Raw genomic sequence first — 14,708 nt, 5'->3', positions numbered from 1 at the left:
TTATTTCCCACAATTTGTCAGTTCTCATTTTGTATCTTCCTTTGTCTATTCATTTTCTTCCTGAGCTTATTATTTCTGATGGTCTTATATCCAAGCTTGTATCATTTCTTAAGTTGATTTTAGCTCATTTTGCTAAATGTAACTTACAGTCCACCCCCTGTATTGGCTCATCGTTTGTATCCACTGTTCTAGATCCACAGATTCAACCAAGTGCAGACCTCATAGTACTGTATTATTTACTGAAAACAATCCTATATAAGTGAACCCATGCAATTGGGTCAAACTAATGTTGTTCAAAGGACACTATATCATTAAAATTAATTTATGCATTGCTTTTCATTTAATATAGCTGTTAGAATATTTAAATTTACGTGTGATCCACATTATATTTTTATTGCAAGTGCTGATTTAAAGAGGCAAGGAAAGACTATGTAGACTTGCACCTAAACAACAGATTGCCTCACTGTTCCAGTTTCTTCAGCATGGTTCATTGTGATATCATAAAGGTTCCTATGCTACATAAATTACCCCAGGATGCCCCTATTCTGAATTTATATTGAAAATTGATGGTGCTTTTAGGAGTCAATAGAAGATTACAAGATGAGAATTCCAGCCAAATATATACATCGTTATCATAAACATAAAAGGCTTGTGACAATGTTATGAGTTTTCTACTTAATGGAAGAAGTTCAAACAAATGCTCAGGACATCATATGTACAGTTAAATATTTAAACATTTATTCAGTGTCAGTAGCTCTTTAACTTTATTAAAAACTCATTATTATGGACAGAGTCCCTTTTCATAATCATCCAGATCTCAATGTTGTCTCACAATTTAAATAATAGAGTTTTCCCAATCTAATAAATGGTGGTAGTATAGAAAATGGACATTATTAGCATTGTAAACTGATGTTTTAAATATAAAACTTTGTATTTAATTTGTAAAGTAATAATCTCAAGCGTGTGTGGAAATATAACAACAAAAAAACTAATTTTCTTTCTATTTAAGTCAGCAAAATGGAATGTCCAGAGGGAGTTTTTGTTGAATGAAAAGACAAGTGTAAGGTGATGATGAAATATACAGTTTAACTTATCATTTATTCAGAGCCTAAGTTCTCATGCCAAGCCTCAGGATCCAGCTTGTTCTAAGAACTTTTTAGCACTCACTTTAAATGAGGTCTGATGCTTCCATAGAAAATAAAGAATGATAGGGCCATTAAGAAGACATTTTTCAGTTCTGAAAAGGTAATGTAGAGGAGGTCAAACATTACTTACAAATGGTCTAAGGCATTTTCTACACTGAAAGTTAAGCACATCCCTTGAAGATGCTGTATTTCGTTACAGTAAACTAATAAATCTTGCCCCCAAGGTGAGAACTGTTGTTAGTTGACACGAGGTACTGTTGGTGTTGAGACCTCTGGGACTCCCACCACCAGGTCTGAGACAGGGGGCCGGACAAGCCCGTACAGGGTGAGATGTGAGGCTAATCTGTCAGTAGGGGCTGGGGCAGTGAAGACTAAGTGTCTGAACTGGTGGGCTTGAGTCCTGCTTGCTTGCGGTTAGACTAGAGTTCTCAAGGATAAAGATTCCAGCATATTGTGTCTGGCTGGTAATTGGAAATGGATCGTGTAGGGCAGTCATCTAGCCATCATTCAGGAAGGTGGCCCGTTATCTCCTAAAATCTCGTGGAAAACACAGTTGCAGGCCCCCAAGACAAAAGTTAAGAAAGGTTTCCCACTGCCTCATAAACTAAAGGAAAGGGTAGTGACCAAGCCCTTCTCCTGTGCCGCTGAATGCCTTGCTGCTTTTGTGTGCTCTCCCGACACCCAAGGGTATCCAGTGGCACACCCATGGTGGCCAGTGATCCCAGCACTGATAAGAAAATAAGGGGGTGGGAAGGAGCATTTGAGACTCATCTGCTTTTCCCAGGCAAGATCCCTAGCCAGTGTGCCTGGGCTTTCCTTAGCACTGTGGCTTATCATCATGCCTGTGGACTGCTTAGCATCCAAGGGCTTGAATGCCCCACCTGGTCATAGAGAAAATGCCCTAATCAGAGATGGTGCGCTGGTCCCAGGAAAACTGATTGACATTCCCCAGTGGCAGTGGGAGGCTTTAGGACCTTTCCCTCTTTTCCTATAACCACCCATAAAGTCTTCATTGTGAATGATAAGATAAAAACACAGAAAACCATGAATATGTGTGTAGAGGCCTAACACAGAAAAAGAAAAGAGAAGAGCCCCCCCCCAGCATGAAAAATGGGGCTGGAAGAAAGAATACTTTTACTCCAAGACCTCTGGGTTGTGCACCCATCTGCTGTTCTGTTAACCTATTTACCATGCTTACAAAAGCCCTAATTCTGAGAGTTACAGGGAGAAATGCCATTGATCCATTGTACCCTCCTGGCACAGTGAAGGGGTTAATTCAAGTTCAACTTAGGTCCAAGGTCCTTAAGCCACACAGTCATTGCCATGAGGGAGGCCCTTAACCCCAAGGATACTAACTTTGGGATATTTCAAGGAAGAAATGGAATAAGTATGAGCAAAGAGAACATTTCCCTTCCCCCTTTCCACAAGTTTATTAAGTGACCAAAAGGGTGGGGGTGGGGAATGAAAGAGAAGAATGAGATAGGAAGAAAGAGGAAAAAACAGCTATAGCTCCTATCTTCCCCTAAATCAATAATATAATTACACTTATATAGTTCTTGTTTACCATCATATTTGACAGCTTAGAGGTGAAAGAGTTTCTTGATTTTAAATTGAGATTGTGGAACATTATATAATCACAGAAAAATTGTGGCGTATACATAATATCTTATTAGCATAAAGTTACAATAGCTAATATTTATTGTGTAATAGTACAGTTATACCTGGGTATCTATCTGTAGGGGATGGTTCCAGGATCCCCTGAAGATACCAAAATTCAAGGATATTTAAGTTCTGTATATAAAATGGCAGAGTACTTGTAGATAATCTATAAGCATCCTCCTATATGCTTTAAATCATCTCTAGATGACTTATAATACCTAATACAATGTAAATGCCATGTAAATAGTTATAATGTAAATGATGTGCGGACAGTTGCTGGCATGCAGAAAACCTAAATTTTGCTTAGGAATTTTTTGGATTTAAAAAATAGATATTTTCCATCCGTGGTTGGTTGAATCCACAAATGAGGACCCCGCTGATTCAGAGGATCAACTGTGTATGGCTCAAGAGTCACATGCATGTAGACAGTGCTATTATTACTCCCACCTCGAGTTTAGATATGATAAACCCTAGCAAAGTAAGTTACCCCAAAGCCCTATGCTTATTAACAAGGAAAGGTAAGTGAAAGCCTGGGCCCACTGATTTCAGAGCCCACTTACTTACATGCTCAAAGTATGTAAGTACATACTGCCTTGGTGAGTGTGAGTAATAGAGAGCCTGTCACATGTGATATAAGGCGGCTTGTGTCTAACTTGAGTGTGTCCATGAACCACCTGGAGATCTTCCTGTAGACCGTGCTTTGATCAGCAAGGATGGGGGTCAGAGTGTGATGATGAGTGTTTAGAAGATAGTGTTGAGATTCCAATGCTGATTTGGGCACTGGCTCACCCTCATAATAACCGCACTCTAGGACGTCTATTGCTTGCTGGAAAGAAACAAGCATTGTATGTGATATCTGTATTGAATATCTGCTGTGTTCTGGATATCGTCCTAGATACTAGAGATAAAAAGCAAATAACCCATTGTCTCTGTCTTATAGGAGCTTCCTTCACAAAGGACTGAATGAAGCCGACAGTTTCTCTTCTCGTCAGAATGGGTGAGTACTATCTCAAAGATGGTGAACTGGATATTGCCCAGTGAATTTGAGGGGGAAGACCACATTTAACCATGCTCCCATATAACTATGACAGTAGAATATTCCAATGCTACAAATGCTGCCTCTATTCTTCAGGATTACATTAATCACTGTGATTATAAACATTTCCTTCTTCCACCCAAATGTCCTTAAGTTTAGCAAAGATACAACCACAAAGAGCATTTTTGACTATTAATTATATATTCTTGATGCATGACAGTGTTATTTTTAAGTTTTTCTCCCAATTTATAGAATTGATTAAAAGAAGAATGAGGTTTAACTGTGCATATCTGTTACAAACTTCACATATACTCTGTGAACGGTTTTAAAACTTATGCTGTTACCTATTTGTATTCTGGAATCATGTTGGCTACCACTTCTTCCAACTTACATTAATTAGGCTACAAATAGAGATGAATAAGGCAGCTAGTGAATCAAGATGACTAGCAACAGGTATAGTAGAATAGAAAATCAGTAACTATCAGAGTAAATACAAATTTATAAATTTCAACTGGATTATAAAATAGCTCAAAAAGACCAATGAGAAACAAAAATCTAAATTAAGGTTGTTAAAAAAGTAGTTCAAGTGATTCCTATCTGGTTTATGTACAAATGAGAATGAAATATTTACATGTCACAGGTAGCTTCATAATGCTGACAGCAAAATCAATTGTTCTAGCAGATGCTGGAAAAATCTATGGCATCATAGAGTTCAAAGCTGATACCAAATCATAAATACAATATTGAAATCTAAAAGTGAGCACAGCCTAGAGAAATATGTAGCACATGTGAACTGAAGTTCATTATTAATCTTATAGAGGTATTTACTTATCGATTTATTCTCTTATTCAGTTTTACTCATACATTTTTGTTCATGGGAAGATTCAAATCAGCGTATACAATCACTTTGTAAGAGTTTCAAGTAGGGAAACAAGGGTATGGATATTTAAATATATTTAGGAATTGACCCGTAGAAGGCAATGGCACTCCACTCCAGTACTCTTGCCTGGAAAATCCCATGGGTGGAGGAGCCTGGTGGGCTGCAGTCCATGGGGTTGCAAAGAGTCAGACACGACTGAGCAACTTCACTTTCACTTTTCAGTTTCATGCATTGGAGAAGGAAATGGCAACCCACTCTAGTGTTCTTGCCTGGAGAATCCCAGGGACGGGGGAGCCTGGTGGGCTGCTGTCTCTGGGGTTGCACAGAGTTGGACATGACTGAAGTTACTTAGCAGTAGCAGCAGGAAATGACCACATAACTCTTTCTACTGTAATGTCTAGTGGTACAGTCTTCACAGACATAGACTGGATGTCCTATCTTATGGGCTTTTGTCAGTATTTTCAAAATCAGATAATAAGTAATGGCTAAATTAAATTAGAGTATCTCTTACTGGCATCTCACTAAACCACAGTCATGCTTTCCAACAGACCTCATAAAAAGATCATTGTTCTTGAGAAGCCTAGCACATTTACCTACTTCTCCAGATTCTTATACAAATTTAGTGTCAGTATGTATTTTATAGCCTCTTGCCACAAAGGTCACAGAGTACACACACATACACAAGATGTTTGTGATGCCAGAAGGCATTACAAGTTCAAGATAAATAACACCTAACAGTGTTAGAAAAGCTTGACTTGGATGTGCCCAACAGGTAACAGAGGATGGATGTCATTGTAGAGAGAATTTTCATTACAGGAAAAATGAGTACTGTTTGACAGACAGTTCATTTTATGCTTTTCATGCCAAGATTATATCCCAAGAGTTATGTTTCAAAGTCATGAAAAATGGGGAATACGTTTAGAATTTCTGACTGAAAATAATAATAGTAATTAGCTCATCTTTGAGGAGATGTGATAAAAATATTAATGACTATCAAAACTTATTGAAAGCACAAGATTTGCAATGATTTAAAATAAATAATCTTTAGATACTGCTGCTGCTAAGTCGCTTCAATCATGTCCGACTCTGTGCCACCCCATAGACAGCAGCCCACCAGGCTCCCCCGTCCCTGGGATTCTCTAGGCAAGAACACTGCAGTGGGTTGCCATTTCCTTCTCCAGTGCATGAAAGTGAAAAGTCAAAGTGAAGTCTCTCGGTCTTGTCAGACTCTTCATGACCCCATGGACTGTAGCCTACCAGGCTCCTCCGTCCATGGGATTTTCCAGACAATAGTACTTGAGTGGGGTGCCATTGCCTTCTCCAATTCTTTATATAGAAGTAGATATTAATTTGTTGAGTGCAATTTAAAATTAGAGTGCTTTGGTAAATCATTTAGATGTCTGTATGTCATAAGGATTACCCTTGTATTTCTTTATGATAAGAACTAAATTTCAGTTCTTTACAAAGCAAATAATGTAGATCTTATGAGATAAATATCTTCAGTCTTTATTAACAGTGATAGTATACATGCTTCAGAGGAGAAATCTCAATTCAAAGTGAAATATTTGATTTATACAGCCTAATCAGAAATTATGAAGATTAACCACCCATCCTCCTCCAAGATTTTAGAAATAATATATGGAAACTAACTCAGTTTCCTTTAAAGGTAACACTCACAGCTCCACATAACAAATTAGAGATCAAAAATCTTAAGACATATTTTGCAATGGGAATGAAGTTTCTTAAGTGCAGTTTCATGAAGGGGGCATATTCCTTAAAAGTGTTTTTGACCTAATTAAGAATCTCTTTCATTAACTTTGGTGAATGCTTTTCAGTAAAATGAGAAAGACTGGGTTTGATTAGCTGAGTTTTGACTTCACAGTGCTGCTTGTGGATCTGCGGTTATATACGTATATTTATACATATTCTCTTTACTTATTCCAGTACCAATAGAGTATGTTACCATCCAGGGTCACTGAAAACTAGGTTAATTTCTAAAAATTAGGACTGCAGGTGTGTCCAGTATTGTGTGTGTGTGCGCACCTGTAAGTGCTCCTCCTGGCCAATCAGCATCATTCTTCCAGATCGGCGTGCTCTGTGTTGGGAAACACAGTAAATTACAGTTCCTGTAACAGGTCTTTCATAATTCTTCCAGAGATGGACTGAATCTTTGTTGCAGTTGCTGTTTGAGACATCTTATGAGAGGATCTGATTGTCATGACTTAGTCAACAGCCTTTGTGACTGCTGGTCAGTGTTCCAGAGTAGGGGCCTCGTTTGGCTCAGATCCTACACCCTCTCCCAGGTCAATGTTGCTGGAGGGGCAGGACTATGTTTTTTTTTTTTTTTTAATTTTTAGTTTTTTATTTTTACATTTTAAAATCTTTAATTCTTACATGCATTCCCAATCATGAACCCCCCTCCCACCTCCCTCCCCATAACATCTTTCTGGGTCATCCCCATGCACCAGCCCCAAGCATGCTGCATCCTGCGTCAGACATAGACTGGCGATTCAATTCACATGATAGTATACATGTTAGAATGTCATTCTCCCAAATCATCCCACCCTCTCCCTCTCCCTCTGAGTCCAAAAGTCCGTTATACACATCTGTGTCTCTTTCCCTGTCTTGCATACAGGGTCGTCATTGCCATCTTCCTAAATTCCATATATATGTGTTAGTATACTGTATTGGTGTTTTTCTTTCTGGCTTACTTCACTCTGTATAATCGGCTCCAGTTTCATCCATCTCATCAGAACTGATTCAAATGAATTCTTTTAACGGCTGAGTAATACTCCATTGTGTATATGTACCACAGCTTGCTTATCCATTCATCTGCTGATGGACATCTAGGTTGTTTCCATGTCCTGGCTATTATAAAACAGTGCTGCGATGAACATTGGGGTACATGTGTCTCTTTCAATTCTGGTTTCCTCAGTGTGTATGCCCAGAAGTGGGATTGCTGGGTCATAAGGTAGTTCTATTTGCAATTTTTTAAGGAATCTCCACACTGTTCTCCATAGTGGCTGTACTAGTTTGCATTCCCACCAACAGTGTAGGAGGGTTCCCTTTTCTCCACACCCTCTCCAGCATTTATTGCTTGCAGATTTTTGGATCGCAGCCATTCTGACTGGTGTGAAGTGGTACCTCATTGTGGTTTTGATTTGCATTTCTCTAATAATGAGTGATGTTGAGCATCTTTTCATGTGTTTGTTAGCCATCCGTATGTCTTCTTTGGAGAAATGTCTATTTAGTTCTTTGGCCCATTTTTTGATAGGGTCGTTTATTTTTCTGGAGTTGAGCTGCAGAAGTTGCTTGTATATGCAGTTAATAATAAAAGCATAATTTATATAACTTAAACATATAAGAAATGAACCTTTAACATTTGATATAAATTTTTTGATAGTTGTTTGCCTTTGGCATTTTATATGATTCAGTTCAGTTCAGTTCATTCGCTCAGTTGTGTCCAACTCTTTGCGACCCCATGAATCGCAGCACACCAGGCCTCCCTGTCTATCACCAACTCCCGGAGTTCACTCAGACTCACGTCCATCAAGTCCGTGATGCCATCCAGCCATCTCATCCTCGGTCGTCCCCTTCTTCTGCCCACAGTCCCTCCCAGCATCAGAGTCTTTTCCAATGAGTCAACTCTTCGCATGAGGTGGCCAAAGTACTGGAGCTTCAGCTTCAGCATCATTCCTTCCAAAGAAATCCCAGGGCTGATCTCCTTCAGAATGGACTGGTTGGATCTCCTTGCAGTCCAAGGGACTCTCAAGAGTCTTCTCCAACACCACAGCTCAAAAGCATCAATTCTTCGGTGCTCAGCCTTCTTCACAGTCCAACTCTCACATCCATACATAACCACAGGAAAAACCATAGCCTTGACTAGACGGACCTTAGTCGGCAAAGTAATGTCTCTGCTTTTCAATATGCTATCTAGGTTGGTCATAACTTTTCTTCCAAGGAGTAAGCGTCTTTTAATTTCATGGCTGCAGTCACCATCTGCAGTGATTTTGGAGCCCAGAAAAATAAAGTCTGACACTGTTTCCCCATCTATTTCCCATGAAGTGATGGGACCAGATGCCATGATCTTCATTTTCTGAATGTTGAGCTTTAAGCCAGCTTTTTCATCAAGAGGCTTTTTAGCTCCTCTTTACTTTCTGCCATAAGGGTGGTGTCATCTGCATATCTGAAGTTATTGATATTTCTCCCAGCAATCTTGATTCCAGCTTGTGTTTCTTCCAGTCCAGCATTTCTCATGATGTACTCTGCATATATAATGTGTAATTATTTCACATTTTATACAGTCTTTATGGTTTTTTCTTTGACACTATAATTTTTAAAGATATCTATTCCAAGAAGAGAAAAAATACATCTAACTTTTTCTCTTCTTTAATTTTTTATATTTGACATTGGGGTTAATTTCAGATAAAGTATGAAATCATGATCTTACTTTCATTTTGTATTCTTTAATAAGTATTCAGCACCATGAGTGAACAGTTATTCTCATTTTACTGATCTGAAATGTTACCTTGTTTTTCCAGTAAATTCTTATATGTAGGTCTATTTCTGTGTTTTCTAGTTTCTTCCATGCATATGTTTATTCTTCTATCATTTCAAATTTGTTCAATTTCTAAACATTTTAGTAATTTTAGATATCCTATGGTATTCTTTAATAACATTTATTCTTGTTATGTATTCATTTACTACATGAATTTAGAATCATTTGTCATGTTACAAAATATTCTTGTGGAAAATTTATTTAAATTAAATATAGATATTTGAGAGTTGACATACAACAGATTAAAGAGTTAATATAGTAGAGTTTCCTATCTATAATGTGATAATGCTGCTGCTGCTAAGTCGCTTCGGTCATATCCGACTCTGTGTGATCCCAGAGACGGCCGCCCACCAGGCTCCCCCGTCCCTGGGATTCTCCAGGCAAGAACACTGGAGTGGGTTGCCATTTTCTTCTCCAATGCATGAAACTGAAAAGTGAAAGTGAAGTTGCTCAGTCGTGTCTGACTCTTTGCAACCCCATGGACTGCAGCCTACCAGGCTCCTCCGTCCATGGGATTTTCCAGGCAATAGTACTGGAGTGGGGTGCCATTGCCTTCTCCGAATGTGATAATACTTTAGCTCAAATTCCATTTTGTGATGTTTAGTTGGAATTAATATTTGACTCCCTTTTTATATTTCATGCCTTTCATTTTCTTGTCTCTTTTATTTCCTATATTTCATTTATATTTTCATTGTTTTCTACATTGTGTTGTCTCTTTTTATGTTGTCTCTTTTCTGTCTACTGATTTGAAAAATATATAGCCCATTGCAATTTAAAAATTTTTTAAAATACTAAATATAATGTATTTTTTAAGAGTGGTTTTAGGTTCACAGCTAAATTGAGTAGAAAATACAAAGAGTTCTCAGATTCCTGTCTCCACACATAGTAACCTCCTGCATCACATGGTATTTTTGTTATAAAAGATGGACCTACATTAACACATCATTATCACCTGAAGTCATTAGTGTTCATTCTTGATGTGGTACATTCTATTGGTTTTGACAAATGTTTAATGACAGCAGAATATTATTCAGATAGAAATCATCTATCAAGCCATGAAAAGATACAGAAGAAACTTAAATGGATATTACTTAGTGAAAGAAGACAATCATGAAAAGCTACATATTGTATGATTCTAACGATAATACATTTTGGAAGAGGCAAAACAATGGAGAGAGTACAAAATTCAGTGGTTGCTAGAGGTTAGCATCATATGCAGACATGAATAGGCAGAGTATAGAGGATTTTTAGAGCATTGACACTGTATAATACAGTGTGGATACATAGTGTTATACACTGGTCAAGCCCTTTTGATTTTTAATTGTATTTTTGTTTTAAAAACCATTTGAAAATTTTCTGCAATTATTGCCATCATGAATGTAACTAGTTGGCTCCCAGCAGATGTAATTGGACTCAGCTATTGTGTAGCTCCAAGGTGGACTCAATAGCTATTTTCTCAATAGGAGACAAATCTAATCTCTAACAATAGAATCACTTCTCAACATTGAATCAGGGCACAGGAGCCTAATCAGCTCAAAGAGGTCTCTCTTCTTTCTCAACAAATGGCTCAGTTTTTAAAGACTGTGAGACAGTCAAGGCTATATTAACACTAACACCCAAAATATTCTCTTGCTGCTTATTTCATGAAGAGTTTCCACAGACCTAATTATTCTAAAAAATCATGTAATTGTCTGTGTGACTGATTCATTATATAAAACATCAATTTTCAATGCAGTCCTTCCTCCCCTGCTCTATCAAATCTGTATTACTCATCGTATAATGTCTTAAAGACTATAATTTTTCATGCCAGTTTATCACCACTCTGTATTATACATCAAATAGTTAAGCAGGTACAGAGGAAATTCACTGTGCACCGAGTGTTAAGGTGAAAATTCATCCTAAGGTGTAACAGGGAATTATAGCTTGGCTCAAGGATCCCTTAAGATGATCCCAAAGTATAATCCAGATTTCACTTAAAAAGATTCTCTGCCCCTTAAATATTTTGATTTACACAATTCACAATCCAAACCTTGATTTCAGACCTTACCTTACCAGGTTTTCCCCTTCTATTTGGTTCTGCAACTATATAGACCATCTGTTTCTACTTCAAGGCCAACATGGATGTAAAATTTTGCTCCATCAGTGGCTCTTTTATCAGATATAACAATAATTTTGTGTGTGTTTTTTTTTTTCTGAAGAATTAGAATTTTCTGGGAAGGAGTCAGAGCTACTATACATGGGCTTTGAGGCAACTTAAAAAATTTCTCCTGCTTCTGCCTTTGGTCTGGGAGTCTGTTTGCACTTCCCATCCTCCCCCCCAGCAACTCATGCCCCTTATATGGTGCCTGCCTCCCAATACACAGCTCAAGAGGAGGGTGTGTTCAGGCCTTCCTCCATCTGCTGCTTTTGTGGGGGAGTAACCGTTTCAACCTTGCCTATTTTTCAAAGTCCTTCAAAGCATTATAATGAATTTTTGGGTAAACACTTTCCATTTCACATAAGTACAATTAACAAGTAATTCTTCTCACTTGTGAACCCATATATTTCAGTATAGATCCATTGCATAGTCACAGAATCTCCCTCAGTGATATTTCTTATTTGGAAGTGCATGTACTAAACCTTTTGCTTCCAGCAACATATGGTTTTGGTCCCTAAAATCAAGATTGAAGAGCTAATATTTTATTTCTTGGGTTGGAAAACTGTTTATATTAGCCTTTGAATTATATGTCAACCAAGACATACAAGCTTTCGTTTGACACCATTTTAAAGCACATATGTCATGCATCATTTTTGTATTTTTAAAGCTTTTATTTAATTATATATTAAAATAATAGATGATTTAACAAGTAGTTTCCACCTATCTAAGACTTAAAAATATACTGTAAAAGTCAGAATAAAATATATTTCAGAGTACATTTTAATGAAACATTTTGAATCAAGTTTCATGTTGACTACAATGTATCCTTTGGCCCGTTTCTGGAGCAGATTTATATATTGACGGCAGTTGTCAGGAGACAAGAATTATGATTGTACTCTAAAATTTATTTTACTACAGACATAAACCCTAGAAAATTTTTATAATATATTTTTCCCAATTGGTTTCCACTATAAACTGTGCATTTTGAAATACCATGAGTATTTTAAAGTCTATAAAGGAGTGAAAAGAAAGATTTACATCTCCCAAATGTAGCTTGTCATAGATCCTCCACATTTGTAAATGGACTCTGGTATTTAAGAAAATGAGTTTTATCTAAACTATATTTTTGTTATTATCAGTGTTTTGCATTATATTTTATCTTTCTCTTAGACATTCTGCTGAGTTGGCACCTATTGTGGGTCAGGTTATTCTAGGTGCTGAGGCATACCAAGACCAAAACAAAGACTGTCCTCATGGAGTTCACTTTCTGGGAAAGGAAGGTAACAAACACGAAACAAAGTAAAATAGGATATATTAGATTGTGTTAGGTATATGGAGAAAAATAAAGCAGGCAAAGAGATGTAGATTAGATGGTGGAGACTTAGGCTAACTTTTATTGAGTTGTCAAGGTTTTATAGACCGTGGTCACCCTGATAGGATGATATCGAGTATAAAGGAAACAATAAGCCAAGTAGATTATCTGGGAAAAGAATATCCCCTAATGGTTCTGGGAAAGGGCCCTGCTTGCTACTTTTAGGACTAGTAAGAGGCTAAGTGTGGCTTTTAGAGGTGCTGCCCTGTGGAAGTGGTTTAACTTGTCCAGGACGCAGTTTGCTTCCATTGTAAATAAGAACCATGTTAGCTGAGTCAACTCTATGTAAACTTCTTAAATGACCAACAGTACCGAAGAATAAAAGAGGCTAGATCAGGATTCAAATGTTTTCTGCTTTTACCAAGAAGCATAGAGACATGAAGCCAAGGGAATCAGGTGGTGAAGATGCAAATGGATGCTCTTTGATAATCTTTGTGTGCAAGGAGGGTAGGCACTAGCTTTTTTTCTTTTTGGTGGTTTAGATTTGAGTCATCAATGGCAAAGTCAAATGGGGAAATGTCTCATGTGATTTTTCTCACTACAAACAGCACCAGCAGTAAAATCATTGGTGAATTTGACTGCTCTTCTGTCTCACTCTAGGCAGTTGATCACAAATTGCTTACACCTTCAAAACATAACCAAAACGTGTTCCTTTTTCATGCATTCCACCCCTACAAAGATGATCTAAGTCACCATTCTTTTTTATATGAATAATTGCAGTAGTTTCTTAATTTTTCCTGTTTCTAAAGGTTCATCAATATTACTATCTCAGAGTAAGTCCCAAATCTCCCAAGGTCCTACCTAGGCCTTCATTTGCCACAACCTCCTATCAGATTTCATTCCCACCACTCACTCATTAGACTTCCCTGGTGGCTCAGAAGGTAAAGCATCTACTGACAGTGTGGGAGACCTGGGTTGGATCCCTGGGTCAGGCAGATCCTCTGGAGAAGGAAATGGCAACCCAGTCCAGTACTCTTGCATGGAAAATCCCATGGACGGAGGAGCCTGGAGGGGCTACAGTTCATGGGGTCGCAAAGAGTTAGACACGACTGAGCGACTTCACTTTATTTTACTCACTCATTGACTCTGATCTCTTCCATTCTTAAATAACAAGCACTGTTGTGCTTAGGGCTTCTGTAGTTACTATTCTCTGCTGAAAATGCTCTTCCCATAGATGTCCATTGACTTCCTCCCTTCCTATGTGTCTCTCCAGTGTTACCTTATCTGAGGCTTTGCCTGAGTGCCCTGTTACATAGCACTGCTTATCTCCTATTTACCATGGTAATAATCACCACATTACCCTGTATTTGTTGACATTTTGTTTAGGTATTGTGTGCTATTTAGTACTTACCCAAAGGAGTTAACAACTTATGTTCACACAAAATCCTGCACATGAATATTTATAGCAGATTTATTTATAACTGGCAAAAATGGGAAGCAACTAAAATGTCTTTCAATAGGTGAATGGGTAAGCGAACTGTCGTATGGCCATATAATGGAATACTATTCAATGATAAGAGGAAATAAGCTATCAAGGCACAAACAGATATGGAAGAAACTTATTGCATTATGTCAAGTGAAAGAAGCCAGTGGTGTAAGGCTACACACTACATGAAATTCTGGAAAAGGAAAAACTAGAGACAGTAAATAGATCAGTTGATGCTATGAGTCAGAAAAAAGAAAACAAGGGATGAATAGGTAGAACACAGGATTTTTAGGAAAAAAATCATACAGTGAAATTCTTCTGTATGATAATGTAATGGTGGATACGTAACAGTTTACATTGGTCAAAACCCATAAAACTGTACAATACAAAGAATGAATTGATGTAAATTATAGATCTTAGTTAATAACAATGTAGCACTATATATTTATCAATTCTAACAAATATACCACACTAATAAAAGATGTTAGTAATACA

General features: G+C 37.6%; 1 long non-coding RNA gene across 1 annotated transcript in view; it reads left to right on the top strand.

Annotated features, from left to right (window-relative positions):
• LOC132658698 (uncharacterized) overlaps nucleotides 1-14,708 on the top strand; it is a 727,669-nt gene that overhangs the window by 99,761 nt on the left and 613,200 nt on the right. The window contains exon 3 of the long non-coding RNA XR_009598629.1: nucleotides 3,745-3,801. This is a non-coding gene — a long non-coding RNA (uncharacterized LOC132658698). The remainder of the gene's footprint in view (nucleotides 1-3,744; nucleotides 3,802-14,708) is intronic.

This window comes from Ovis aries, chromosome 26 (assembly GCF_016772045.2).
Source record: "Ovis aries strain OAR_USU_Benz2616 breed Rambouillet chromosome 26, ARS-UI_Ramb_v3.0, whole genome shotgun sequence".
In the NCBI taxonomy this organism is placed as follows: domain Eukaryota; kingdom Metazoa; phylum Chordata; class Mammalia; order Artiodactyla; family Bovidae; genus Ovis; species Ovis aries.
This window is presented reverse-complemented; position numbering and strand designations above follow the sequence as displayed.